At 43.1% G+C, this 23,397-nt stretch overlaps 1 long non-coding RNA gene across 1 annotated transcript in view; it reads left to right on the top strand.

Annotated features, from left to right (window-relative positions):
• The first annotated feature begins 501 nt into the window (after window positions 1-501).
• The window catches only part of LOC144824767 (uncharacterized), a 46,682-nt gene continuing 23,786 nt past the window's right edge, over window positions 502-23,397 (top strand). The window contains exons 1-3 of the long non-coding RNA XR_013609105.1: window positions 502-616; window positions 7,140-7,288; window positions 13,051-13,187. This is a non-coding gene — a long non-coding RNA (uncharacterized LOC144824767). The remainder of the gene's footprint in view (window positions 617-7,139; window positions 7,289-13,050; window positions 13,188-23,397) is intronic.

Genomic DNA, 23,397 nt, shown 5'->3' with positions numbered 1-23,397 from the left:
GTAAATGCGAGACCTATTGCATTGCAAATGCTTGTTATGTTTTGAAATGTAGCATTTCCAGGGCGCATGAGAAAAAAAGTGTGAGAGGAATGTCAAACCTCACAGTCCCAATAATTGACGTTTGTCAAACGAATTAGAAGGGAATTGTGCAAAATAATTTGTGCTGTGGTGAAAGTCCAAGGCATCATAAAGGAAATTGGTTCAAATACATGGCCGTTTTATGATGTAACTGTGTGTGCTAGAAGCTTCCGTTGGCGCAGCAGGTTCAGATGCACCGGGGCTCTCTTACTACGGGGCCCATGGCTCACGGCCTACGCTACTGCCATGCTCTTCATTATCCCAGTGCCTCTGGGTGCGCACAGCCGGCCGCCACTGTAATCTTTCCACATGGCCTGTGTTGTCACTCGTCTTTCCGGCCCCAGGAGCCCGCAAGGACCGTTTAACGATAAGGCGGTGTCGTGACATCACACCCCGAGAGCTGAACGAAAGTGGGCCACTGAAGGATGTGGTCTCTGGTATCCTTTCCACTTACGCAACGATTTGCAATTTCCCTTTTTCCCCTATTTTAAATAGTTGCTCCTCGGTGATCTCCCATACAGCCCACAGGCAGTCCAAGGTAAGTGCCCCGTCTTGTTTCTGGCTTCTATGCGTTTGTGGTTTTTTTCGGCTCTAGCCTCTGTATATTGGGGCAGATTTATGAAGGCCCTGCGTCCTTTTTAACATGGGAAAAAGTGACGCACCGGTGGCGCAAGGCCTTCATAAATCTGCCCCATTGTGTTTTGTTGTTCCTAGTTTCTAGTGATCGAAGAAACATTCATAAATGTAAAAAGCCACACTGCTGATGGTTGGTTGTTGGTTGATATAAAAAGCCCTGCATGTATATATCGGCTACCTTTGACAATCCATGTGAGCTTCGTCTGATAACCCTTATTACTGGTTGCTTTTGAACACTTCTGAAGTCGGAATAAGGGCAAAGTTACTTTGGGGGAGGGGGATGCTTTGTACAAAGTTTCTGAAGAACATTGCAGAGAGACAGAATAGGTTTTCCACATCAACTTGAACAACGTCATACGGAAGTGGACAGTATCCCATTGCCACTTAGCTAATAAGAGGTAATGCTGCGGCTGGCATTTGTATAGCGTTCCCCATCTTCGCAATTGCATCGTAGCGCTATCCCTGTCTGGGCGCCCGTTCGAACAGAGCTTGGAGTACCATCACAAGACTGTGTACGTTTCCTGGTGTTTGGTTGTTCAATCCAGAAATGCTTAACAGAATAGGTTAAGCTGTGGTGAGGGAGACGCATGATTCAGAGTACAACATTCTAACACCTCTGGCTGCAAACATGTCTTAAACCCCTGCGGTTTTACATAGCATGTATTACTCGCACTGAACCGATTCTTAACTGCTCACATAACTGAACTGAGACACAGGGAGACATCAGTACTTACCAGGCCACTGTAGCTTGCACCAGCTATTGCTCCTGCTGCCAGTGCTGTCACAGCACCAGCACAACTGACCATCACACTCCTACCAGAGTGACAATTCAGACGATTCCAAGCCACCTAAAGCTACAAGAATGGCATGGGTGGCAGGTATTACTTATTTTTAATGTATATTAAAATATTAAATAATTGTTATTCTGCTCATTTCGAAATTAGTCAAATATCGCCACCATGTGGACTATAGCAAGTGCGGGTGTTGTCAATTAAGTGCGGGTGCCGAGCACAGAAACTAAATAAAACACGAGCTTCACATTAAGCGCTGGGAGATAGTGATCTGCCCAAAATCACGCGATTCCTCGAAGTGCGGAAGCCAATATCAGAATGTAGAGCTTCCAGATCCTTAGCGAACAGATGTAACCAAATCACCACACCTCCGCCATTCATGAGTGGGTACCATTCTGGATCACTAGATGGTTGGCTAATCCTTGCCCAACTAATATTTCGTGTTTTATACCGCCTTGTCACATTTGTATACTGGGCACAAGTCCTAAAAAAAGAAGTGGGGGACGCTGACATCACGACAAGAAGTGATGTCACGAAAGGTGGCTTGCACCATCAGACTCCCTGCATCCCCTCGCTCACCCCTTAGATGCCATTACATCAGAGAAGCCAGCGTGGGAGCAGCGTTCTGAATGAGCTCGGATTTTGCCCCAGAGAGGCCAAAGAGTAAAGGTGTGGCCCCATTTGCTCCAGTTGTCGAGCTCCTGGTAAAATAAGTGGGGGGATGCCGTCCACCCTCGTGGTACCCCGATTTTAGCCCTGTTTGTATAGCGCTTCACACTCCTGTAGATGCTTTGAGGTATTTTCCTAGTCGTTGGTTAAGAGGTTAGCTGTGCCCATAGCAGGGGCACAACTGCACCCGACCGTCAGGGGGTGGGGGGGACTAACACTCCCAGCCAGGGCTGGCCCTAGCACTGGTCGCATACGATGCAACCGTCTTTTTTGGCGCCCCTACCCCATTTCCTCCTTTTCCATGAATTCTCTCACTCACTACCACTCACCAACAATGCACCTATTCTCTCTATAGCCCCTTTCTGACAAACATTTCATTTTATAGCGCTATTCATAGTTTACTCCCACTCAGTTCTGTGATCTGCCTGGAACACTTTCTTTGAAGCAGGCACATAAACCCTCTGTGCTGTGTGGGTGGCAGGAGTGCCCTTGTGCACAGGGAGCGATGCAACAGTTTGAGAGTAGGTAAGAAGAGTGACTGCAGGCTGAGTGAGGGGACCCTATGAATTTGGGTGCGGATATACTTGCAGAGTGGGACGAATGAATGCATGGTTAGTGATGGATTTGTTTGAGTGAGATTGCAGATTTAGCAGTGAGGGGGACAGATGAGTGAAGTATCACATGAGTGCAGGGTGAGGTACAGGATGAACAGCACAAAAGCATTGTGAGTGCAGAGTAATCACTGTGAGTGCAGGGTGAGCGGGTGGGTGGTGTGTGAGTGCATGGTGATCAGTGTGAGTGCATTGTGATTGCTGGGAGTGCAGGGTGAGCGTGAAAGTGAAGGGCGAGAATGAGGAGCGAGTTGTACGAATGTATGGTGAATTCCCAGACACTTGAAGTAACTAAGCATGCTACTGACGGTGGCGTAGGGTTTCAGATATAAGTTAAACTATTGCTATTATGGCATTAATCAGGGATTGAAGGTGGAGGAAAAAAATAATGTGCTGATCCTGCAACAAACTTTCACTCTTATGATTAGGGTTGCTAGCTCATTATTTTGAAGTCCTAGACAGTACAAAAATAAACAGTCACCTAAAGCCGTATTTTCAGCACTTATCTGTGCATACTTTGAACAGCAAATATAAATAGAAAGCACTTTTAATTGTGTTCTAGGGCTGCCTGAATGAACCATGACTGATAATTAAAGAGATCACATACAGAAAAGTCACATTACAAATGAATACATACTTTTTTATTTATAACCCTATTTAGTGTCAAATCAAGGTCTTTGCGGGCTCTTTAAACAACACATGGCTGGCATTTTTCTTTTGGCAACCCTACTTTATATTCCTTTTCATGAAATGCATTCTCACACTACAGCAGTATATATAAAATAGAAATGTAAGGAATAGGCAGAGTGTGGCCCAGGGGTTACTGGAATCAGAAAAATAAACTAAGCCTCAGTAACCAGTTTACAAAAGTATGTAAATATGCAAATGATCTTTAAGGACCTGTTAAAGATTCGGGCGTGCCGGAGAAGACTCCAAACACTGACCAGCCGAACCCACAGCAGCTCGCGCTGCAGCAGCCTGGGCTAAGACACACGACCGGGGGGATAGGGGACTAAAGCCCTTTGAGCCATATGGGCGTTGTGCGCTGGACCCATAGTGTAGTTAGTCAATAAAAAAAAGTTTATAGCTGAAGCGTTCACAAGGAGACAGCTCAGGGAGTCAGTTGGATGCTTGCTTGGCGACGAAGTTTGTCTGTAAACTGGAGATTCCAAGTTTGAATACTGGCATATCCCGATCAGCCTTTCATCCTTCTGAGATGAATAAAATAGGTGCCATGGAGATAGTTAATAATGCCAGCATTTAATTATTGTTATTTTTGCATAATTACAGCGTTCAATCTACCATTAGTACAGTATGGCAGCACTTAAGCCACATAAGATAATTTGTTTGTTTTGTGCATTAAATAAATGACTTGTTAATTGTGTCCTACACTATCCATGCTTCTATCACCTACATAGACCCTCTAAAGCAGAGTTCTTCAAACTGGGAGGCGTGAGCTACTAGAGTGCCCTTAATTGATCCCAAGGGGTGCCCCAGGCTGTGGGCAAGAGTCGCATCGTGCTGATAACAGTGCTTTGACCAGAATAGTATGTTTGGTAATCATGTTTTTGATTTAGGGTGACCAGATTTTGAAAAGTAAGAACCGGGACAGGCCAAACATAAAAGAAGGACTAAAGCATTTGGCCTTTCCCGATTTTTGCGTGGGAGGGCAGGAGTGGGTGTGTGTCTGTGTGCACGTGTCTGTGTGTGCCTATATGTCCCCATAAGTAGATATTATACACTATCTTTAAGTAATTTCTCTGTTTCTTTCAGGCAGTGCAGACAGAAGTCAGCTGCATGTCCCCAGCAGAGGGGAGACAGAGTGGGGAGGAGGGCAGGGAGTCTCAGGGTAGAGGTTCTGTCATAGCTAATGCCAAATAAATCCCTGCCCTTCTCCCCACTCGGTCTCCTCTCTGCTGGGAGCATGCAATCGACTTCCTCTGTGCTACCTGAACGACAGAGAGAAATTACTTATTGATAGTATACCTTTTCAGTTGTCCTTTGCAGGCTGATCTGACCTTTGTCCCAAAAACCGGGACATGTATTTGAAATTAAGGAAAGTGTTGAAACACAGGACAGTCCTCTGAAAACTGGGACTGTCTGAGGAAATCCGGGACATCTGGTCACCCTAATTTGATTGCATTTTTAAAAGGGGTAACTGAACTTAACTGCAATGTTAAATAAGTTTAGACATATTTAAACATTGATGATTTAATAGAATAATTGGGAAAACCTCTGGGTGGCCCAATTATTTTTTCCATTCATTTTTTCCCATGGAGGGGGTGGGGGTCACTACATTAACAAGTTTGAAGACTACTGCCCTAAAGGGATCTCTTTGGTGAGTGTTGTCCCCAATTTTGACCCACACCCCAGCCTCTTTGAAACTTGCGATACAGGTTCACCAGGAAGGTAATGAACACAGTTGTTTCTGAAATAAGTAGTTACTACACATTCCACTGACACGAATATACTCATTGAGAATGAAAAGGGTGTCCTGGAATGAATATATTGTTAACACAGTAAGATAATGTACTCGGCGTAGTTGTGTCCCTGAAATGTTTCCTGGCATGTTGTGCAAACCAGGGGGCTGATTTATGAGACGCTTGCGCCGCTGGAGCATCCCTTTTCTTTGATCCTCCGGCAGCGCAAGCCTCTCAATCATATTTATGAGGCGACACAAAGCCAGTCTGCGTGGCTTTGCATGGCCTCATAGACATTGAGTAAGACAAAGCAGTGCAAGTCACTTCCTTTCCTTACTCTGCATCAAGGAGCCGTTTCATGGGTGTTGCGGGAGGATTTTCCCATACAACACCCATGGATTTTGATGCTGGCCCAGATTTAGTTAATTAAGTAAATCTGGAGCCGTGCCAAAACCTTACGCCTCCCCAGAGTAGGCTTAATGAGGAGAAATATTTTTATTTCTCCTCAATTTTTCCTCTTTACAGAATGCAGCACACATGTAAAGAGGAAAACGCCTCTCCGGATTGTTTTTTTGCAGGAAGGTGCCTGCAACGGAGGCATCATTGCATCATGGTGTAAAGGTGCCTGCATTGGCTCTAGGCAGCAAATTGTACGCCAGCTCAGGGGGAATGGACAGTAATGCACCGTATTTGATAAATACGCGGCATTCCTGCCTTTTCACGTTGGCGTAGGGTAGCACAGCTAGAGGACTTGTGCTGCTACCCTATGCCAAATGAGGCCCCCAGTGTGAAGTAGCTCCATTTTGTGTGTCTTAGTAGAGAGGGTGCAGTTCCCAGTACCAGTACTGGGATGCCTACGGGTAGCTATGCGCTATATAAGTGCTTTAAGAATAGAATAGTTCTTGACAGTTCTTGACAGTGAGAGCAGCAGTGTCAGAAACATCTGTTACCAAATCTCAAATGCAATGGGGTTTACTTAATCAAATCAGAGGAGTTAATACATGAGTAGAACTCAATGGCCTTGAACCCATTAACCTTCAGTTTGAGCAGAGGTCTCTGCAGCAGCAGGCACAGGCAGCCACTGAGCTATCTTTTTGACTTCATTTCACTTTTAGTCGTGGCTGGCTGCGCCTGATCGAAAACCACAAACCTTTGAAAGGATCTCTTTGGTGAGGTTATTTTAAGTTGTTTCACAGTAGGGGCGCCTCCTCTACTAGGGCGGTGGAGCATCGCCCCAATGCTTTCTCGCAGTGCGAAAAGCAAAAACATAACATGATAATACCTACTATTTTGGGTTTCTGCTTCTCGCACTGTGAGAAAGCAGAAGGGTTTGGTTGCATGTGGGTGGGTGGGCGGGGCTGCTCTGCGAGCTGGGGAGGAGTGGTGTGGCCACTCCTGAGGGCGCAATGACTGTTTGGTCAGCCCTCTGGGGCCACCCAAACCAGTCATGCACACTCTGCCCTTTCTCCATGCAGGCTGCAATGCAGCCTACATGGAAAAAATGGCCTCCCCCAATCACAACGCTGCCATTGCAGTGTTGTGATTGGCTTAGGGGAGGGAGGCTGCCTGCTTGCTGTTCCTGCCAGAGGCAGGAAAGCAGGAGCAGGTGCAGAGAAAACACGGGACCCGGCTGGGGGACAGGTAAGTTAAAAAAATATATTAAATTAACCCCCCCCTCCTCCCCACGCTACCTCCGCCCTACCCCTTCCACGGCACCCCACTGCCCTGCCCCCCTCCACACTACCCCCCGCACCTCCACCTGCGATTAATGCAAGCGGCGACTGTTTCACAGGCATATTACTAATAGGCCTAATTATATATTCCATTTGTGGCCCTGCCTTGTAATACGTTTTAGTGACTAGAGTGCCAAACTGTGTCAACAAGGGCTACATTTGTGAAAATGTGCTTGCTTTAAAACGCACCTGTTATTTCAGTTTAAGGATCCGTTCTGACCGGTGTAAAATCTCTACGAAAGCGATGTCTGTGGTCACTCAGCAGCCTGGCGCAGCCTCTGGAGTTTCTATATCGCCGACCGGAGAATGGGGCTCCGGCATGTTTGACTGTTGCGATGACTGCGGCATATGTAAGTAACTGCCACTTCTGACTGGGAAATAGAACAAATGAAATAACTAAATGCTTTTACAGTGGGACTTTATAGGGATTTTCACAAGTTTAAAGCGCTATGCATGGCAAAAGGGGAAAAACAAAGAAACAAGTCGTTATTTTAAATAGATTCGCAATCTGGCTAAAAAAGAGCCAGGGGCCTCATTTATGAGGAATGGACGTAGGGTAGCGCCACAAGTCTTCTTGTTGTGCTGCCCAATGCCAATGTGAAAGGGCAGGAATGCAACGTATTTATTAAATATGGTGCATATCTGTCCTTTCCCGCTGTGCTGGTGCACAATTTGCTACCTAGCAACAACTTAGGCACCCTTGCACCATGGTGCAAAAGTGCCTCGATTGCAGATAGGATTGTTTTTGTGCAGGAAGGGGCACCTTCCTGCACAAAAAATCCTGAGAGGCCTTTCCCTCTTTCTATAAGGAAAAAACAAGGAGAAATACAATTCTTTCTCCTTGTTACACCTGATCTGGGGAGGCGAAAGGTTTGGGCGCCGCCCCAAGTTTACTTGATTAAGTAAATCTGGGGCAGTGTTAAAATCTACGGGTGTTGCATTGGAAAACCTACCCCATTGGCCATGGCATGCCTCCTAGACACAGAGTAGAGCAATAATAACAAATCAGGGAGTCAACTCGGTAACCCTAAGAACCAGGGTAGTTATATATGAACAAAAATATAGTTCACTTGGGATAACCTCAGCTGAGAGAGGACTGAAGCTGTAAACATGAATGAAAACACATCTTAATTAAAAGTATAAGTAAGCCTAACACACAGGTAACTCAAAACAAAATGGATCTGTAATCACAAACACAAGTCAGAAAAGGAGTACACAGTTATTCCTTCAGTTTGAACAGATGACAAATAAAGAGTCATTACTTAAAAATATATATAGTTCAGAAAATTGAGGAATTGTCACAAAGAGAATTTTAATCAAAGACATTGCATGGAAGCAACCCAAATAATACTGATAACGATTATACAGAGCAAGAGGCTGCCATTAATTTTAGTAATTTAAGCCTAAGAGAACCATTCATTGATTTTGACAACAGAACTGGAATTACAGTATGTGAATATAACAAATGATTTTACAGTCCATATTACATGAGTAGAGGTCAACGTTTCAACCCAAGGTAAAATTGACCAGGGCCATCATCAGGACAATATGTTGCAAAAACAATGATACCATTTGAAACGTAATTAATAATGGACCATACCAAATTAAATCAAGCAAAGGTAAGTCCGATAAATCAAGGAAATAGTGTAACATGAGGATGTGCCGAGTGTAAACCCTTACTCAATGGTCACTTACAAAGCAATTAAACCTCAGGGTAAATACCGATGCTACAACTGGGAGAGCATAAAGCATGCAATTACAGCGCTCAATCAATTAAGGTACAAACAGCCTCCGTGATGAGGGGGCCAAACCCTAGTTTCCTTTGACATAGATCACAGGACAAATATAGTTTCTACAACAAGGAGAGCAAAAACCAAACCAAGGCATGCAGTCGCAGTTCTCAATCAAACAAAGTACGAGCAGCCCCTGTAACGAGGGCGCCAAACCCTTGTGTCCTTTGTGGCACAAATGGTCACAGGGAAAAACAAAGAAAAACCGAAGGTGATGATGGACGGAGCGTTGACAATACAAACACTCACCCCCAATCAACTGATCTGGGTTTAATCCATCACCGTTCTTTAGCTCACTCCGCCACCCCAGTTCAGACATGGCCATATGCAAATCAGTCTGACCCTGTGCATCATGGGAACAGTCCAGCCCGAACTGCCAAGCCATGTCTTCCCTGGACCGGAATCAAGCTTCCCAGGACCGGTTTCTGGCATATAGCCGTCTTTAGCCGGGCTTGCTTGACTCCAGTGGCAAAGTGAGCAAGGGACTCACGTCTGAGCATACCCTGCCAACATAGGGCGAACAAAGAAAAACCAAAGGTGATGATGGACGGAGCGTTGACAATACAAACACTCACCCCCAGTCAACTGATCTGGGTTTAATCCATCACCGTTCTTTAGCTCACTCCGCCACCCCAGTTCAGACATGGCCATATGCAAATCAGTCTGACCCTGTGCCTCATGGGAACAGTCCAGCCCGAACTGCCAAGCCATGTCTTCCCTGGACCGGAATCAAGCTTCCCAGGACCGGTTTCTGGCATTCCAGCCGTCTTCAGCCAGGCTTGCTTGAATCCAGTGGCAAAGTGAGCAAGGGACTCACGTCTGAGCATACCCTGCCAACTTAGGGCGAACAAAGAAAAACCAAAGGTGATGATGTACGGAGCGTTGACAATACAAACACTCACCCCCAGTTAATGGTCACAGGGCCTAAGCTGTGTGATCAAAGATCATCATCAAAAGCACCCATCAATTGTACAAGCAAACCCCAGGCGTTGCCCCAGGTTTATGTGATTAAGTAAATCTGGGGCAGTATCAAAATCCATGGGTGTTGCATGGGAAAACTCACTGCAACGCCCATGGACCTCCTTCTTGATACAGAGTAAGGCATGGCAGCAACATGTGCTGCTTTGTCTTACTCCATATCTATGAGTCCATGAAGAGCCATGCAGGGTTGTTGCGTTGCATTGCCTCATAGTTATGATTGAGTGGCTTGCTCTGCCGGAGCGTCAAAAAAGTGACACTCCGGTGGCGCACGCCCCTCGGAAATAAGCCCCCTAGGCTTCTAGGTGCTCTAAATTGTGTTTATTTGTAGGGGTGCATTCCAGGGTTGGACTGGGGCAGAAAATGGGCCCAAGTACCAAAATAAATGTGCCCCCCGTTAGCGAGTCAAAAAGCAAACAAAAGTTGCCTATATTTGCAAATTGGGTCAGTTTTGAACTTGTAAAGACACGCTGTACAGGTGTTTTACAAAGCATGGCAGAATGCAGGCGTTTATGCTTGCTGCATACAATGATTGTGGTGATAATATCAGGGAAATCAACAGTATAAACCAGCCCACCAGACCATAAAACAGGTCCACAGACAGCCAAAAAACATGACCACCAGATTGCCCTATGGGCCTGTTCGACACACGTGTTTTGCCTTGCAGCAACACGTTGCTTCAGAAGATAAAGACTGTCCCAATATAGGGAATGTACATTATGCATTCAGTACCTGGCGATGGCCATAAGGCAGGGGTGTGTTTCACGGTTTGCTCAGACCTAAATACCTATCTAAACAGCCTATTTCCTCACCTATTGATGTGCTGAAGTGCCCCTGTAATCTCCAGCATTACTCTGGCTGTGCCCCCAACTCTTGCTGCCTTTGAGTGTCGTGGCCTTTTGTAGTTCTCTTGCTTAGCTATCCACCACTCTACTGCTTGGGTGCACCAAGGAAGGCGGCTGCATGGAAACAAATGAAATTATAGAGACCTAAATGTTTTTCTTTAATCATATTACATTTTTGGGAAATAAACAGTTACCGGGTTTTTTTTGGTCTGGCAATTGATACACCTTCAGGTATTTCACCAGACTATTGTGTTTGAAAAAAAATGCATCATACACATACAGAGAGAGGCTCTTTATCAGCAACCTTCGTTCATTGGTCTGTTTAATTATGATTTGCATTTTGCTTTTACCCACCACAGCAAACAACATAAAACAACGGGGCAGCCTACTTTATCTACTTTAGATTGACTGAAAGCATAAAACATTTGCACATTGTTCACATCTGACTAAAAATAGGTCCTTATTCTTAGTGATGAACATTGTTGAAAGTGTGCTTTTTATTATATTTTTAACTATAACTTAAAATACCAGCTAATTATTTTTCATGCACCTCATGTGCCCAGTTAAAAGGGGATTTACTTTCTGTTTTATTGTTTTTAAAACCAGCAAAAATGCATGACACAATTAAAGGTTTGGTACTTACAAAAAACGCTTCACTAGCAAACGAGCCACCACAGTGAATGTATTTTTCATTTAAAATGTGTACTGCAAGCATTTGCCAGTCTTGTTCAGGCAGTGATTTGACAATGCTTATTTGATTTGGAATATAAACTGGTAAAGTCTCTTGAAAGATACGTGACTTGGAAGACTTTATTAAAAACCTTCCACAATGTGATCAAAATTCCATATAAATTTATGAATCTCAAACAACCGCTCTTACCGCTTTCCGTTTTCTATAGCAGGAGCCTTTCTGTACATAGAAATTACAGAAGCTGCCTCTTTTTGTGAATTCAGTACTGGAGGGATTCAAGATTGCATGGCCACAATCATGAAGGGCAGCAAAGAGATCCTATTAGGTTTATATAAGTCTTCTAATATAATGTTTTTTCAGATATAGACTCTAGTGTTTATAAGTCCATTGTAGCACAGTGTTTACATGATTTATGACATGTTTCTTTAGGAGGGTAGGTGACCTTTTTAAAATTATTTCTCCTTTTTTTTATGGAGAAGGACTTCAGTGCAGGATTGTAAAAGCCTTCTAGAGGTAAGGCAAGATGAGCCTTCCCCCACCCTAGAAGTGCTTCAGAGGAATAGACAAGTATGAAATATGCTGAATTTCACAATGAAGCCTTGCTCACACGAGTGAACAACATATAAGTGAATTATTGTAAAATACTTTCTGTCCAGAAAAAAACCTCTTGTCCACACCAAGGTGCAGAGGACATTCAGGTTCTTTTCAGGGAGTGGGGAGAAGGTAGATCCTAAAATGGACTGGAAGGCAGCAGGAAGTGCAATTGACAAGTAAGTGGCAGATCCTGAATGTTTTATCTTGCAAGTTCGGCGTGCCTTGGAATTTAAATTGGCCGCTAGGAATTCTGAAATGCCCTTTGTGTTCTTTTCTAGAATGTTTGTAGCACCATTTAGGTCTAGTCCATGGAGGCAACAATCAAGTTAATATGCTTATGGCCTTGAAGAGCTGGCCCTGAAACCAGTTCTAGGATGGAATGCTGATGGAATAAAAAGGTTGTCCAACATTTGTCATGACTGAGGTTAGGCCTGTGAGTGGCTGTGTAACAGCGATGGCTTTAGTGACCTTCTATTTAGGTGTTGAGGCATACTCTCAATGTAAACTTCACACAGTCTATATACACCAGTTTGCACTGTGGTTTAACCTATTTCAAAAGGCTCCTTTGGAAGGAAACGAATACGCACAGAACTTCAATCTCCAGGTCCATAGCTGTTTCTTAGCTTCACCACAGGCCAGACATGAATGAAAATATCTTTGTTGATGGACTCCAATATGAAAAGAGCCTGCAAGGGATCATCAGGAGGCAACAGTGCTTGTCCACCATCTTACAGTCAAACAACTTTATTCGGTCAATCAACCATAAAAGGTCAAAAATAACAATAGCACCAGGATCAAAGCATCTTATCGCAATATTATAAAAGCTATTACACTGCAATCACAGAATTAGTATACTCCCCCATTACAAGATACTGAGAATAAAAAGTCATGGCCAATAAAATAATTAATTTTCATAAAACTCATCAAAAAAGTTGCTGTCCTCCATGTTTATATGTAGGTGTTTGTGGGTGCATGCCAATCCATGCGGTTGGAATGTACCCCACAAAGGGGATACAGCACTGTATACATACTGCAATACAGTATAGCAAATAGGGCTCAGAAAGACCAAGGGATTTGTTTAAGATCACACAGGTCTTGCACCTGGAAGTGGGTCCTTAAACTGTATCCCTTGACGTTCAAATATAATCTAAAGCCGAGAGTATCCTTTGGCAACCTAAGAGTATGCTGATATGGTATGTTTTTGTTTTTTCCAGGCTGCCTTGGGATGTGCTGTCCTACCATCCTAGGCTGTTGTGTGGCACACAGATACGGCGAGCCCTTCCTGCTTGGCATTGCCCCTGGGGGGTTGACTGCCCTGCGGACCCACATGCGCCTCTCTTACGGAATCAAGGTATAGTGACTTTATATACATTTAATATAGATTCTATGGGGTTGATGACACTCTTTCCTTAACCACATAAATATTATCCATGTGTGACAAATATAAGTCGAATCTTTGATATCAACAATGGCCGATCTTCACGTAGATGATTACAATGTGCTACTTCCTGATAGTCAACTTACTTTGAATCAAAACCTTTTGATATGGAAACTGGACAAAGGTGAAACACCCTCTAGTGGGTTATGAATGTGTGATATCTGAAGCTATTATTTGATCACGTAAATGATTAATTGCAATATATTCAGAATTTGATTTAGCGGGTGAAGAAAATAAATGGCTACTGGTTATTTGTGCAATACTTGGTCAAATATATTGAAAGCTGTTTATGTTTATAATTTTTAAAGTGCATGTCTACCAAGAAAAGGCTCTCCAGCGCTTCCAACAAACCATGATTGAGAAAATCGTGGGAACTTAGAACAATCAAGGCTTCCATTTCTTTCTAAAAGCTGCTCTAATAGCACAGGGTTGCGGGTCAGAGGGAGGGAATTCCAGAGTTTTGAATCCAGGAAACAAAAGGCTCATCCTCCTGTCTAGTTTTCACCATCCTAGGTACTCAGGCAAATATGAAGTTTGAGGACCTCAAAGTTCCTGTAAGGATGTGGTTGGGTTTGAGGAGCTGTCAAAGAAAGATTAGGCCAGTATAGGCAAATGCACAAAAGGTGAAACAAAGGGCCTGAATTGAATGCTCTTTCCAATGGGCAACCAACGGAGATCAGCAAGATGAGAGAAAAACATTGATGTTTTGGAACGCGTAGTAGCAAAAGCACAGCCACATTTTGAATAATCTAGAATAAAACAATTAAACTAAAACTAAAAACAATGAATGCCGAAAAATTGGATTCTAATAGTTTAATGAGGATTTGCCCTAAGTGTAAATATTATTGTAGAAGTAGAATAAATCAAATCTAGCATTTTCTCCTCCATCAGAATTAGCAAAATTATCCAAACAAAGTTCACATTTAATGAAAATCAGACAAAGGAGAAAAGACCGTAAACCACTAATTTCCACGTAAGTTCTCAGCACCGGCCAAAAATGGTAGTATATGGATTTTTTTGGGCTACAGAATCCTGAGAGGAAAGTACATTTTGTGTGCAATCCAGGAAACATTGATTCTGCATTCCACAATATTTCCATTTAAAATACCCAATGGGCTTTATTTTCTAACTGAAAAAGATTTGGAATGTCCTATTTGGATCTAAAAAAAAAAGGGTTTGTGAACCGACTACAGATCTGAACTAGTGTCAGTCATGTGTCAGTCACATTTAAGGCACGAGCATGTTCTACTGGAACACATTTTTAGAGGTTTACTTCTTTTGACAAATAGCCGCGTTTTCCTCAAAGGAAAATTTATATTCCCTAGATTTCTATTTTTTGGCAGTATATAATGTGACTGTGTGGTGCAAAGTTTATCATGGACAAAAATCCTGTACTGCGTCTTAGAGTGACTAGTTTCATCGTGCTGGTCAGACTCAACATATTGCTCACATTGTTTGCAAGAAGTGATATGCCAAGGGCTTTTTTCTTCAACCATGTCAAAGATGTCATGATGCCTGGCTGAAACCTGTCGGTGAATGCCAAACGTGTTTGAGTGAGGCCTTTCTTTGGCCAGCAGTGACGAGTGGAGTGACAATCCTTCTAGATCATAACATTATAAGGAGATTTTTCTTGGAATCACTGAATCTAAAAACTGGGTGTTTTTCTCAGTGGTAAATTGCCTATCCTTAGCTTCTGATTGAGCCTAAATGCTGATGTGAAATCACTTGAGGAAAAAATTGTAGATGCATTTGGGAAGTTGGCAGTAGTTGTATGATCATGAGGAGAACACCTTCTCTTCTGTAAAATCTGTTTCGGACTGAGTGTCAGTGTAACTCTTTGCTGTCCATTTCCTAAGGTTTCTTCAGAAGAAGAATAAAACGGCAATAAACAAATTGTAAAAGTCTGTTAATTCAATTATGCAAACGCAGAGTAAAACATTGGGAAAAAATTTAAATTAATTTGAAAATTGGTGCCTCTTTAGCATTATCTATTATCTATTTCCACATATTTAATAGATTGTATGAATTTTGTGTACCAAAATTCTACCCAGAAACAGTACATAAAGGTGCATTAGATAGAGTATGACATAGTTTATACTTGTTGCTATTAAACTCATTATCATAATGTGCATTTACAGTCAATCCTTGGTTAGACATGCATTATCAAAACGTATTTTATACCTGCCAAAAACACTATAACCAGCTCAATCCATTTTTTTTGTTTATTTATGAACAGTGCAGATATTTTCATACATTTATAAATGGTGCTTGACAAAATGTTATAAATTTAGCAGTCAGAAAGACAAGGGCGTTTTTATACAAGCATATAATTAAGTAACTAAGTAAATCTTTATTTTGTTTCATTTATTAAAACCATAAAAGCAAAAGTTAAAATACAATAAATACAATCCACACAGGAACATACCAGATTTAACAATAATATGTACAAATAAATATACAGAGATTCCAGGGCTCCAATAACACACAGAAGGTACCAGATGAACAAATCACCTAAAATGACGCAGTAAATCCCCACTCATTAACTGGTTGATGGTCGAACAGGCGAGTAAGTCGGGAAAAATGCATGGAGCCAGGGAAAATATTGAGTAACAAACTAATTAATCACAGCTAGCCCTGAGCCTGATAGCGGACTTTAAAAAAAATTAAGCACATAAAAAGCAGTGCTGCCAGAGTGCATTTGTAAAAAAACAAAAGCGGGTCGCACTTGCCTCCAATTGGCCTTTTTCAGAATAGAGATTGAAAAGGAATTTCTGGCGGTATCATAAAACATGTAAAACATCGCAAAATGGACCATGCCCTGTGGAGATATTCCATGGCAGCCACAGGCTTCCAAGGTTTGTCCCTTGTTCTGGGCCCTAGAGTAGGCAAGGAGGAGGTGGAAAAGATCAAACTGGAATCTGGTCGGTAAAAAATGGTCATATGAGTTTATGAACAGGGCCAAACTGAGAACCAAAACTGGCCCTGGCAAAGTGCTTGATCGCCCCTGGATCGCCCCTCCTCCTCCCTCACCCCCACCCACGGGGGGTTGGGGGTGCCGCCTAGCTCTTTGCCATGCTGCAAAAACAGCCCTATAACAAAAACGGCCCCCAGGGGCCCAAAACCGCACCCCACCCGTGCGGCCCACCGAGGGATTTCCCGGTGCCCGCTACGGTCAGTCTGGCCCTGTTTATGAACCCCAGTAAGTACGGCTCCACCATCTGGCACAAGCATATAAGCCCAATGATGGTCTTCCATTGGGATTCAGGGATGTCAGCTGTCTCTGTTTTAGTTACAGACATACACAATTGAAAAAAAGTTCTGCTGTGCCACTTAACAAAGGCCTTCTGTGCCACTTAACAAAGGCCTTCTTCAGGGTACATATTAATCAAGAAGAACAGAAATACCTTTGGTTCTGCTGGATCTAGGAGGAAGTGGTTAAACATTTACAGCATTACTTTGTCCACGGTTCTTTAGCTGATTGGGAAAGGGCTACTACTGAAGTCTTTCAGTTGCGAAATACCGCCCGATTTCGTTCAAGCAAGAATTAACTGATTGCAACTGTCTTTGCAATTCTTGCCGTGCAGCAATGCCGGGTATGTCAGTTTCTTCCTGTCAATCTGGCAAGTTAATGAAATGCAATAATTTCAGTAATCTGTAAAATGGCTGAAATACACAAAAGCCTGTAGCAGACTGTTGGACATATGCCTATAACTATTTCACAAGATGTATAGAATGTGGGCATGTATGAGTCATTTTTCCACAGAGGGATCCATCAGCTCATATTTTCTGATGTTAGCATCCAGAGAGGCAGACCGTGTTCAGAGACAATTGGCATCTTTCAAACAGGTCAATGTCTCTGAAGGTCTGTGGAGTTTGGGAGGAGGCATTGCTGCCTTATTTACAAAGGGCTTCCAGTCAGCACTGGTGGCAGAGTCTCCGCACTGGGCATGGAGATTCCGCACTGGGGGAGGAATCTCCGCATTGAGGCCCGAGTGTGGAGACTCCCTCATTTTCATTGCGGAGATTCCACCTGAGTGGGAGACCCCCCAAACCACCCCCACGACTGCGGAGACTCCCCCACGAGTGCGGACCTGAGGCGCTCTGTGAATTAGGCCCTGCGTTTGTAAATCTAACTTAATACACAATTGTACTTGCAAAGCGCTGTTGTCCTTTAAAAGGTGACTGACCCTCACCAGCTGGATCAGCCTTTCAGGCACGCCCACATGTATGTAAATCTCTTGATTTTCCCATACAAAATCTCAACTTCTGAAGATACGGGAGTGGGTGTCCACTCAAAACAAGCATTGGAAATGCAATAGGTCTCGCATTAGAAAAGTTGGAGCTATTGGTTTTGTAAATGACAATTTTTTTTTAATGTGTTAGTTTTGAAAATAGCCAAATTAATAGCCTTGTCATTTACAATGCCAATACTTTAAACTTTTTCAGATGTGACACCTATAGCATTTAATAGTGTGAATTGAATGGCGCCAGCAAACTAAAGAGAGACTAGACAGCCTGTTTGTGACGGGCGCTTGCTTTGCATGTAAGTAGAGAGAGATAACAGCGGAAGGAATGATATAAAGTAACCGAACACACTAAAGAGAGGACATTCAAAGTGTTTATAATGCGCACGCGGTTTGCACCTAAGAAAACGAAGATATCATCAAAATAAATAGTGTGAACTGAATATTTCACTCCCGTGATCGATTTGCTAGCGGGGGCTAGTGGTGGAGAGTGGGGAGAGAAGCTGAAGTTTCAGTAAGGGTGGTTGAGTTCAAATTTGGATGAGTGAGGGACATGGGGAGGATCGCATGGCTCGGGAGGAGGCTAAAGGGGGATGGGTGCAGGGGGATTGTGTCCCGGACTGCGTGGTTCAATGGAAGTGAAGGAATGGGGGGGGGTGGTAATCGGCGGTGCGCAGGGGTCTGTTGGGACTATATCACTGAAAGATGTGACACAGAATTTCAGGCAAGGGTGGTCATCATTTTGAGTTATAGCACAAGAGCTTGTAACAGTGGCGGCCCGTCTATGCCAGGTTATATATTTGATGAGAGTAATTGTGCTATCAATCCATTGATCGTTAGGCGAGTCTTCCTACAATACAAGATGCCCACGAGTCAACAGCACACAAAACGAAAAGCGAGCCGAAACCTCAGGCCTTCATCTCCCAAAACTCCATCCTTCTGCAAACCCAGCAGCTTCAAACTGCCTGTTTGCCATTTATCAGATCCCGCACCTCATGCCTCGACAGAATCCCAGAATCTTTAATGATATTGGTGCAATGTGCAGCGAGGAGGGGAGTGAGGAGGGGGGACAGGGAGTCGAGTCAGGGGACACACGGAGGCTGAGGGGAAATAGGAGCGGAGGAGAGCAGGGCACGAGGCGGAGAGGGGAAGACGGAAACTGGGGATGAGGGTATTTAAATCCGAAAGTGGTCGAGGAAAGAAAGAGGTGAAATAAACGTACTATATTTAAAAAGCAAAGACAAGAAGGCAGCTGTTAAAATCAGGGCGGATGGAGAATCGAGGGAAAAAATGCAAGCAAGGTGGGGACATAAAGAGAGACAGGATAAATAAAAACAGACTTCGGAAAGTACAGAGAAGAAAGGGACACATTAGAGGCGGGAGTGAAAACAATCTTCTGATTTCCGCTGCCAGAGCTGCACTGTGCATTCACAATGCCGATGATCGCCATGAGGTGACTGAGAGCCGAACCTCCGCCAGCTGCGGGAGGAGGGGGCGGGCGGCGCGAACTGTCAAATGCAGGGATATTCTTGGAGAAGCCGCGCCTGATAGACGAAGCAATGGTGGGAAGCAACCATAAAGAACGCCTAGGGCTGACGGTCGCCGGAGAGGGACAATTTATTCTAACATGCATCAAGGGGATACATCTGTGCGGGGACCGACAAATCCCACCGTATGGATGTAAAAAACGCGTTGCACAAGCATATTTGTAGGCACATTTAAACAGGACCGGTGGAGCTACTGATTGAGCAAAAAGAGAAGAGACTGGACTGGAGCTGACCAAATATTGAAAGCGGGGGAGATAAAAGTAAAATAAACGTACGGAAACAAATCGAACATGAAAAACCTGCACAATAGACGCTGAATTCAACTAGAGGAAGAGGTTTGCCATTTGAATGTGTTTTCTGTGTCAAGTAGGGGATAAGATAGCATATAGCTACCAATGTATCTGTGAATTCTGGGACTTTGGAGGGGGGAGGAGAAATGCGACACAGGGGCGGAGCGGGGAGAGCGGCGATGAGGGAGAGGCATAGTGTGAAGCAGCAGGGGCCTTTGAAGTGAAGCTAAGCTTCACTTCAAAGGTGTGGGAGGAGTGCGGCTGAGGCAGACCGCACGCTGGGGGAAGCTTGTGGGGCGGAGCGGGAAGAGCTGCTGGGGAACAGATGCTGGCGATTTGATGCTGTGCACGCGCATTTTAGGTCAATGCGCTTGCGCATTGACCTAAAAGCGCACGGGCACAGCATCAAATCGCCACTTTAGTTAAACCTTGTTTAAGCCCCTATAGTCTCGCTCCGCTCAATGCGCATTCGCATTGAGAGGCGAGACCTAAAAAGACAGCAGCGTTTCTAGACTGGATGCAGAAAAATAACATTACGCTTTGTTATATCCCAAACAACAAGTTGAAGTTCTCCTGGCCCTTAAATAGCATGAACTGTTGTTATCCAAGTTAGTGGAGGCCATTATAAAGGGAAATGGAGTTCATTATAATGTGGAATGGAGTTCATTATGAAGTGGAATGGAGTTCATTATAAAGTGGAATGGAGTTCATTATAAAGTGGAATGGAGTTCATTATGAAGAATAATGGGTATTAATATGAAGTGCAATGGACTTCATTATGAATTAGAATGGAATTCATTATGAAGTGGGATGGAGTTCATTATAAAGTGGAATGGAGTTCATTATGAAGTGGAATGGAGTTCATTATAAAGTGGAATGGAGTTCAGTATGAAGTGGAATGGAGTTCATTATGAATTAGAATGGAGTTCATTATGAATTAGAATGGAGTTCATTATGAAGTGGGATGGAGTTCATTATGAAGTGGAATGGAGTTCATTATAAAGTGGAATGGAGTTCATTATAAAGTGGAATGGAGTTCATTATAAAGTGGAATGGAGTTCATTATGAAATAGAATGGAATTAATTATGAAGTGGAATGGAGTTCATTATAAAGTGGAATGGAGTTCATTATAAAATGGAATGGAGTTCATTATGAAGTGGGATGGAGTTCATTATGAAGTGGAATGGAGTTCATTATAAAGTGAAATGGAGTTCATTATGAAGTGGAATGCTAGGTAGGCTATTCCAGTTCAAGATTCGAACCTGGAGCTCAATACACTCTACTTACTATCTTAGGCTTTGACCATCAAACACTCCTCTCTAGGGATAGTAAGTAACCAACTGCTATATTAATGGAATTTTTGCACAATTTAAAGACTCACCCTATCTTACTGAAGAAGTGGGCAGGGTTCGTTATGCCGCCATTTCCCAATTCACTTGGCTTGACAACGTGCAACCTATGTCTGGTGTGCTCGTTTTCATCATTTCTCCTTCTATTTCCTTTTATTGCACCACAAACTCGTTCTCTATTTTATTTGAGGAAGTGGTAGCAGCTGATGCAAGGAGAGGGGCAGGGATAGGCTTACAGTCTGTGGTAATAAGCACGAAAGAAACCGTATTCAGAACAAACCGTCCTTGTCTAACACTTTTTTCTCCGTTCATCACTTTATTATCAATGGGGCTGCACACAATTTTGTGAACTAATTTCAACTCCTGAAATGAGAATTAAATCAGAGGAAAAAGAAGGCACAATTATTAAATCCAGAGGAGCAGCGCAGGTGCTGTTTTGCACGTAGCGGCACTGCGGCAGATACCTGATGACTGCACTTTGTGTCCTCCTCTGATTCCACATCCTATCCCACAAGTTGAAGGCGATTTTCAAGAGGGTGTTTGAAGGGAAAAATTGCCAGCGCTAAACTAGTGTTAGTATAAAAGCAAAATGATATTTTTGCAGAAAACATATTTGTTTTTATATTGGTTTGTTAAACTCAGTTGGATACCAAAGATGAGAAACAGCTTGCCAGGATTGAATCAGAATTGTGCAATAATGTAGGAACATCAACAGCAGTGCTTCATTTGAGCCAGTGGTTTAAGGTGCTCAGCACCGGCACTTAATTTTGAACACTGGAAGCTATGACAGTCTGCCAGGGCCGGACTGGGAACCAAAACCGGCCCTGGCAAAGTTTTGCTGTCCATTCATCCCTCACGTTTTTATTGGTATCGGAATGATATATACAAGGGGTGTCCACCGTAGGTCCAAGTGGCGCCGATCCTTGCAAAGGTTTCTGATTAATAACCAACTATGAACTCGCTTTCCCTTTAGATCAACTTTATGTGTATTTAGCTTATGTTGCTGTCCTGAAATCCTAGCATGGATCCTGTCCCCGGGATATAGACTTGACTTTCCTGAATATACTAACATATTTTAACCCAGAATCACAGAGTAAAGAATTTGGGACCAGATGTACATAAAGTAGGAACTGCGAATTCCAAATTGCGATTCTTACCAAATTACAATTCCTTATGTAAGGAAATTTACAAACTTCAAATGATCAATTCCTAGTGGGTTCGCAAATTGACCTACCTAATGAATATTAATGAGGTACATCGCATTTTGCAACCCATTAGGAATAATTAGCGCAGACAATGAGTTTTTATTCTTTAATCAATTGCTACACTGTATGAATCTGGATAATAATTGGGGTGGGTGACTACCATCTGAAAGAATAATCACAACCTATGTCAGGGTGAACCCTTAAAGTCACTAAATTTACTTGAGCTCATCCCCTGGTAGCTTTGGCACAGAACAGAGAACAGAACAGAAAGCCATTACAGTGATGGTGGCCTGCTGAGGTGAGCAGCCCACCTTGTCTGTGTTAGCTTCTAAATAAAGCAATCTTTTTTTGTTTGTGTTTAAATACAGCCTGTTTTCCTTAAAGGCAAACATGATGTGTTTAAGAAGAAGAAATTAAACTTTGAAGTTTCAGCTTTTAAGAGTAGGCAGAAGATCCCCAATGGCTTGCCAATCACATGCTGCCACGCTGATATGGATGACGTCACAAACCACAGCCTGGTGCATATAGATAATGATAAACTAACGTTGTGCCTTTTTTGCACCATATGGTCCAACTTGCCTCACTTTCAGTCCCACCCCAAACTTGGTTTATGTGATGTCAACCTATGGAAGTGAGTGCTGTCAATTGAAAATTGGTTGCATCCCTAGGGCACACTGGTGTCTGGGGGTCATATACCTCCACAATCTTAAAGAAACGAATCTTGACAATTTGTTTGAATTTCGAAAAGTAACGTTTTAATCCAATGTAGTCATTAGAGTATGTTTCTCCACATACTAAACACGAATCATAATATCCATAATTATTTCATCCAGCTCCAATGCATTTCGGGCGTGGCCCTTCATCTGGGAGCATCTAAAAAAAACGACATATATAAGCACCTATGTATGTTGTTCCTAATCTTTAAGCGGACATATCAATTTAAATGCAATCAAAGTACGTTCTAAAATGAAATCATACGTAGTGCGAACTGTGATAATACATTAATGATGTTAATATATCGGTCTCTACACGGTACAAATTGCTAACGCATACTAATAACTGGTTGCCGTTAGTATCTGTACAAGAAACAGCTTTACAACAAGTAAAACACAAGGTGTAGTGTTACGCTCTAAGGAGAAGCCCAAATTTAAATAAAACAAAGGTTTTTGAATTGACCGGAGTTCTTAGGTTAGGGTGTCAGTTAAATCGCTGTATTGTAGTCAAATATGGCTTGTTGTAACTGGGCGCTGAACGCGGCTCTTATTAAACGTAACCGGGTAGATGCGAGCATATTCAACGGTTGTTAGTAAAATTAAAATTAAACAGTGCTCGGTAACTTACGTTTAGAAAAGATGTGTTCACGCTTGTTCAAAAACATTAGGCAGTGCGGTATGAGGCTAATGCGGAAGTATGAATTAAATCCGGTATGCCGATCATGTGACCGGGAACGTGGAGCTAAAAATGAGACTGAGTTCTATAAGATTAGT

This window comes from Lissotriton helveticus, chromosome 3_1, assembly GCF_964261635.1.
Source record: "Lissotriton helveticus chromosome 3_1, aLisHel1.1, whole genome shotgun sequence".
Classification (NCBI taxonomy): Eukaryota; Metazoa; Chordata; class Amphibia; order Caudata; family Salamandridae; genus Lissotriton; species Lissotriton helveticus.
The sequence above is the reverse complement of the archived record's forward strand: the minus strand, read 5'-3'. Positions and strand labels throughout refer to the sequence as shown.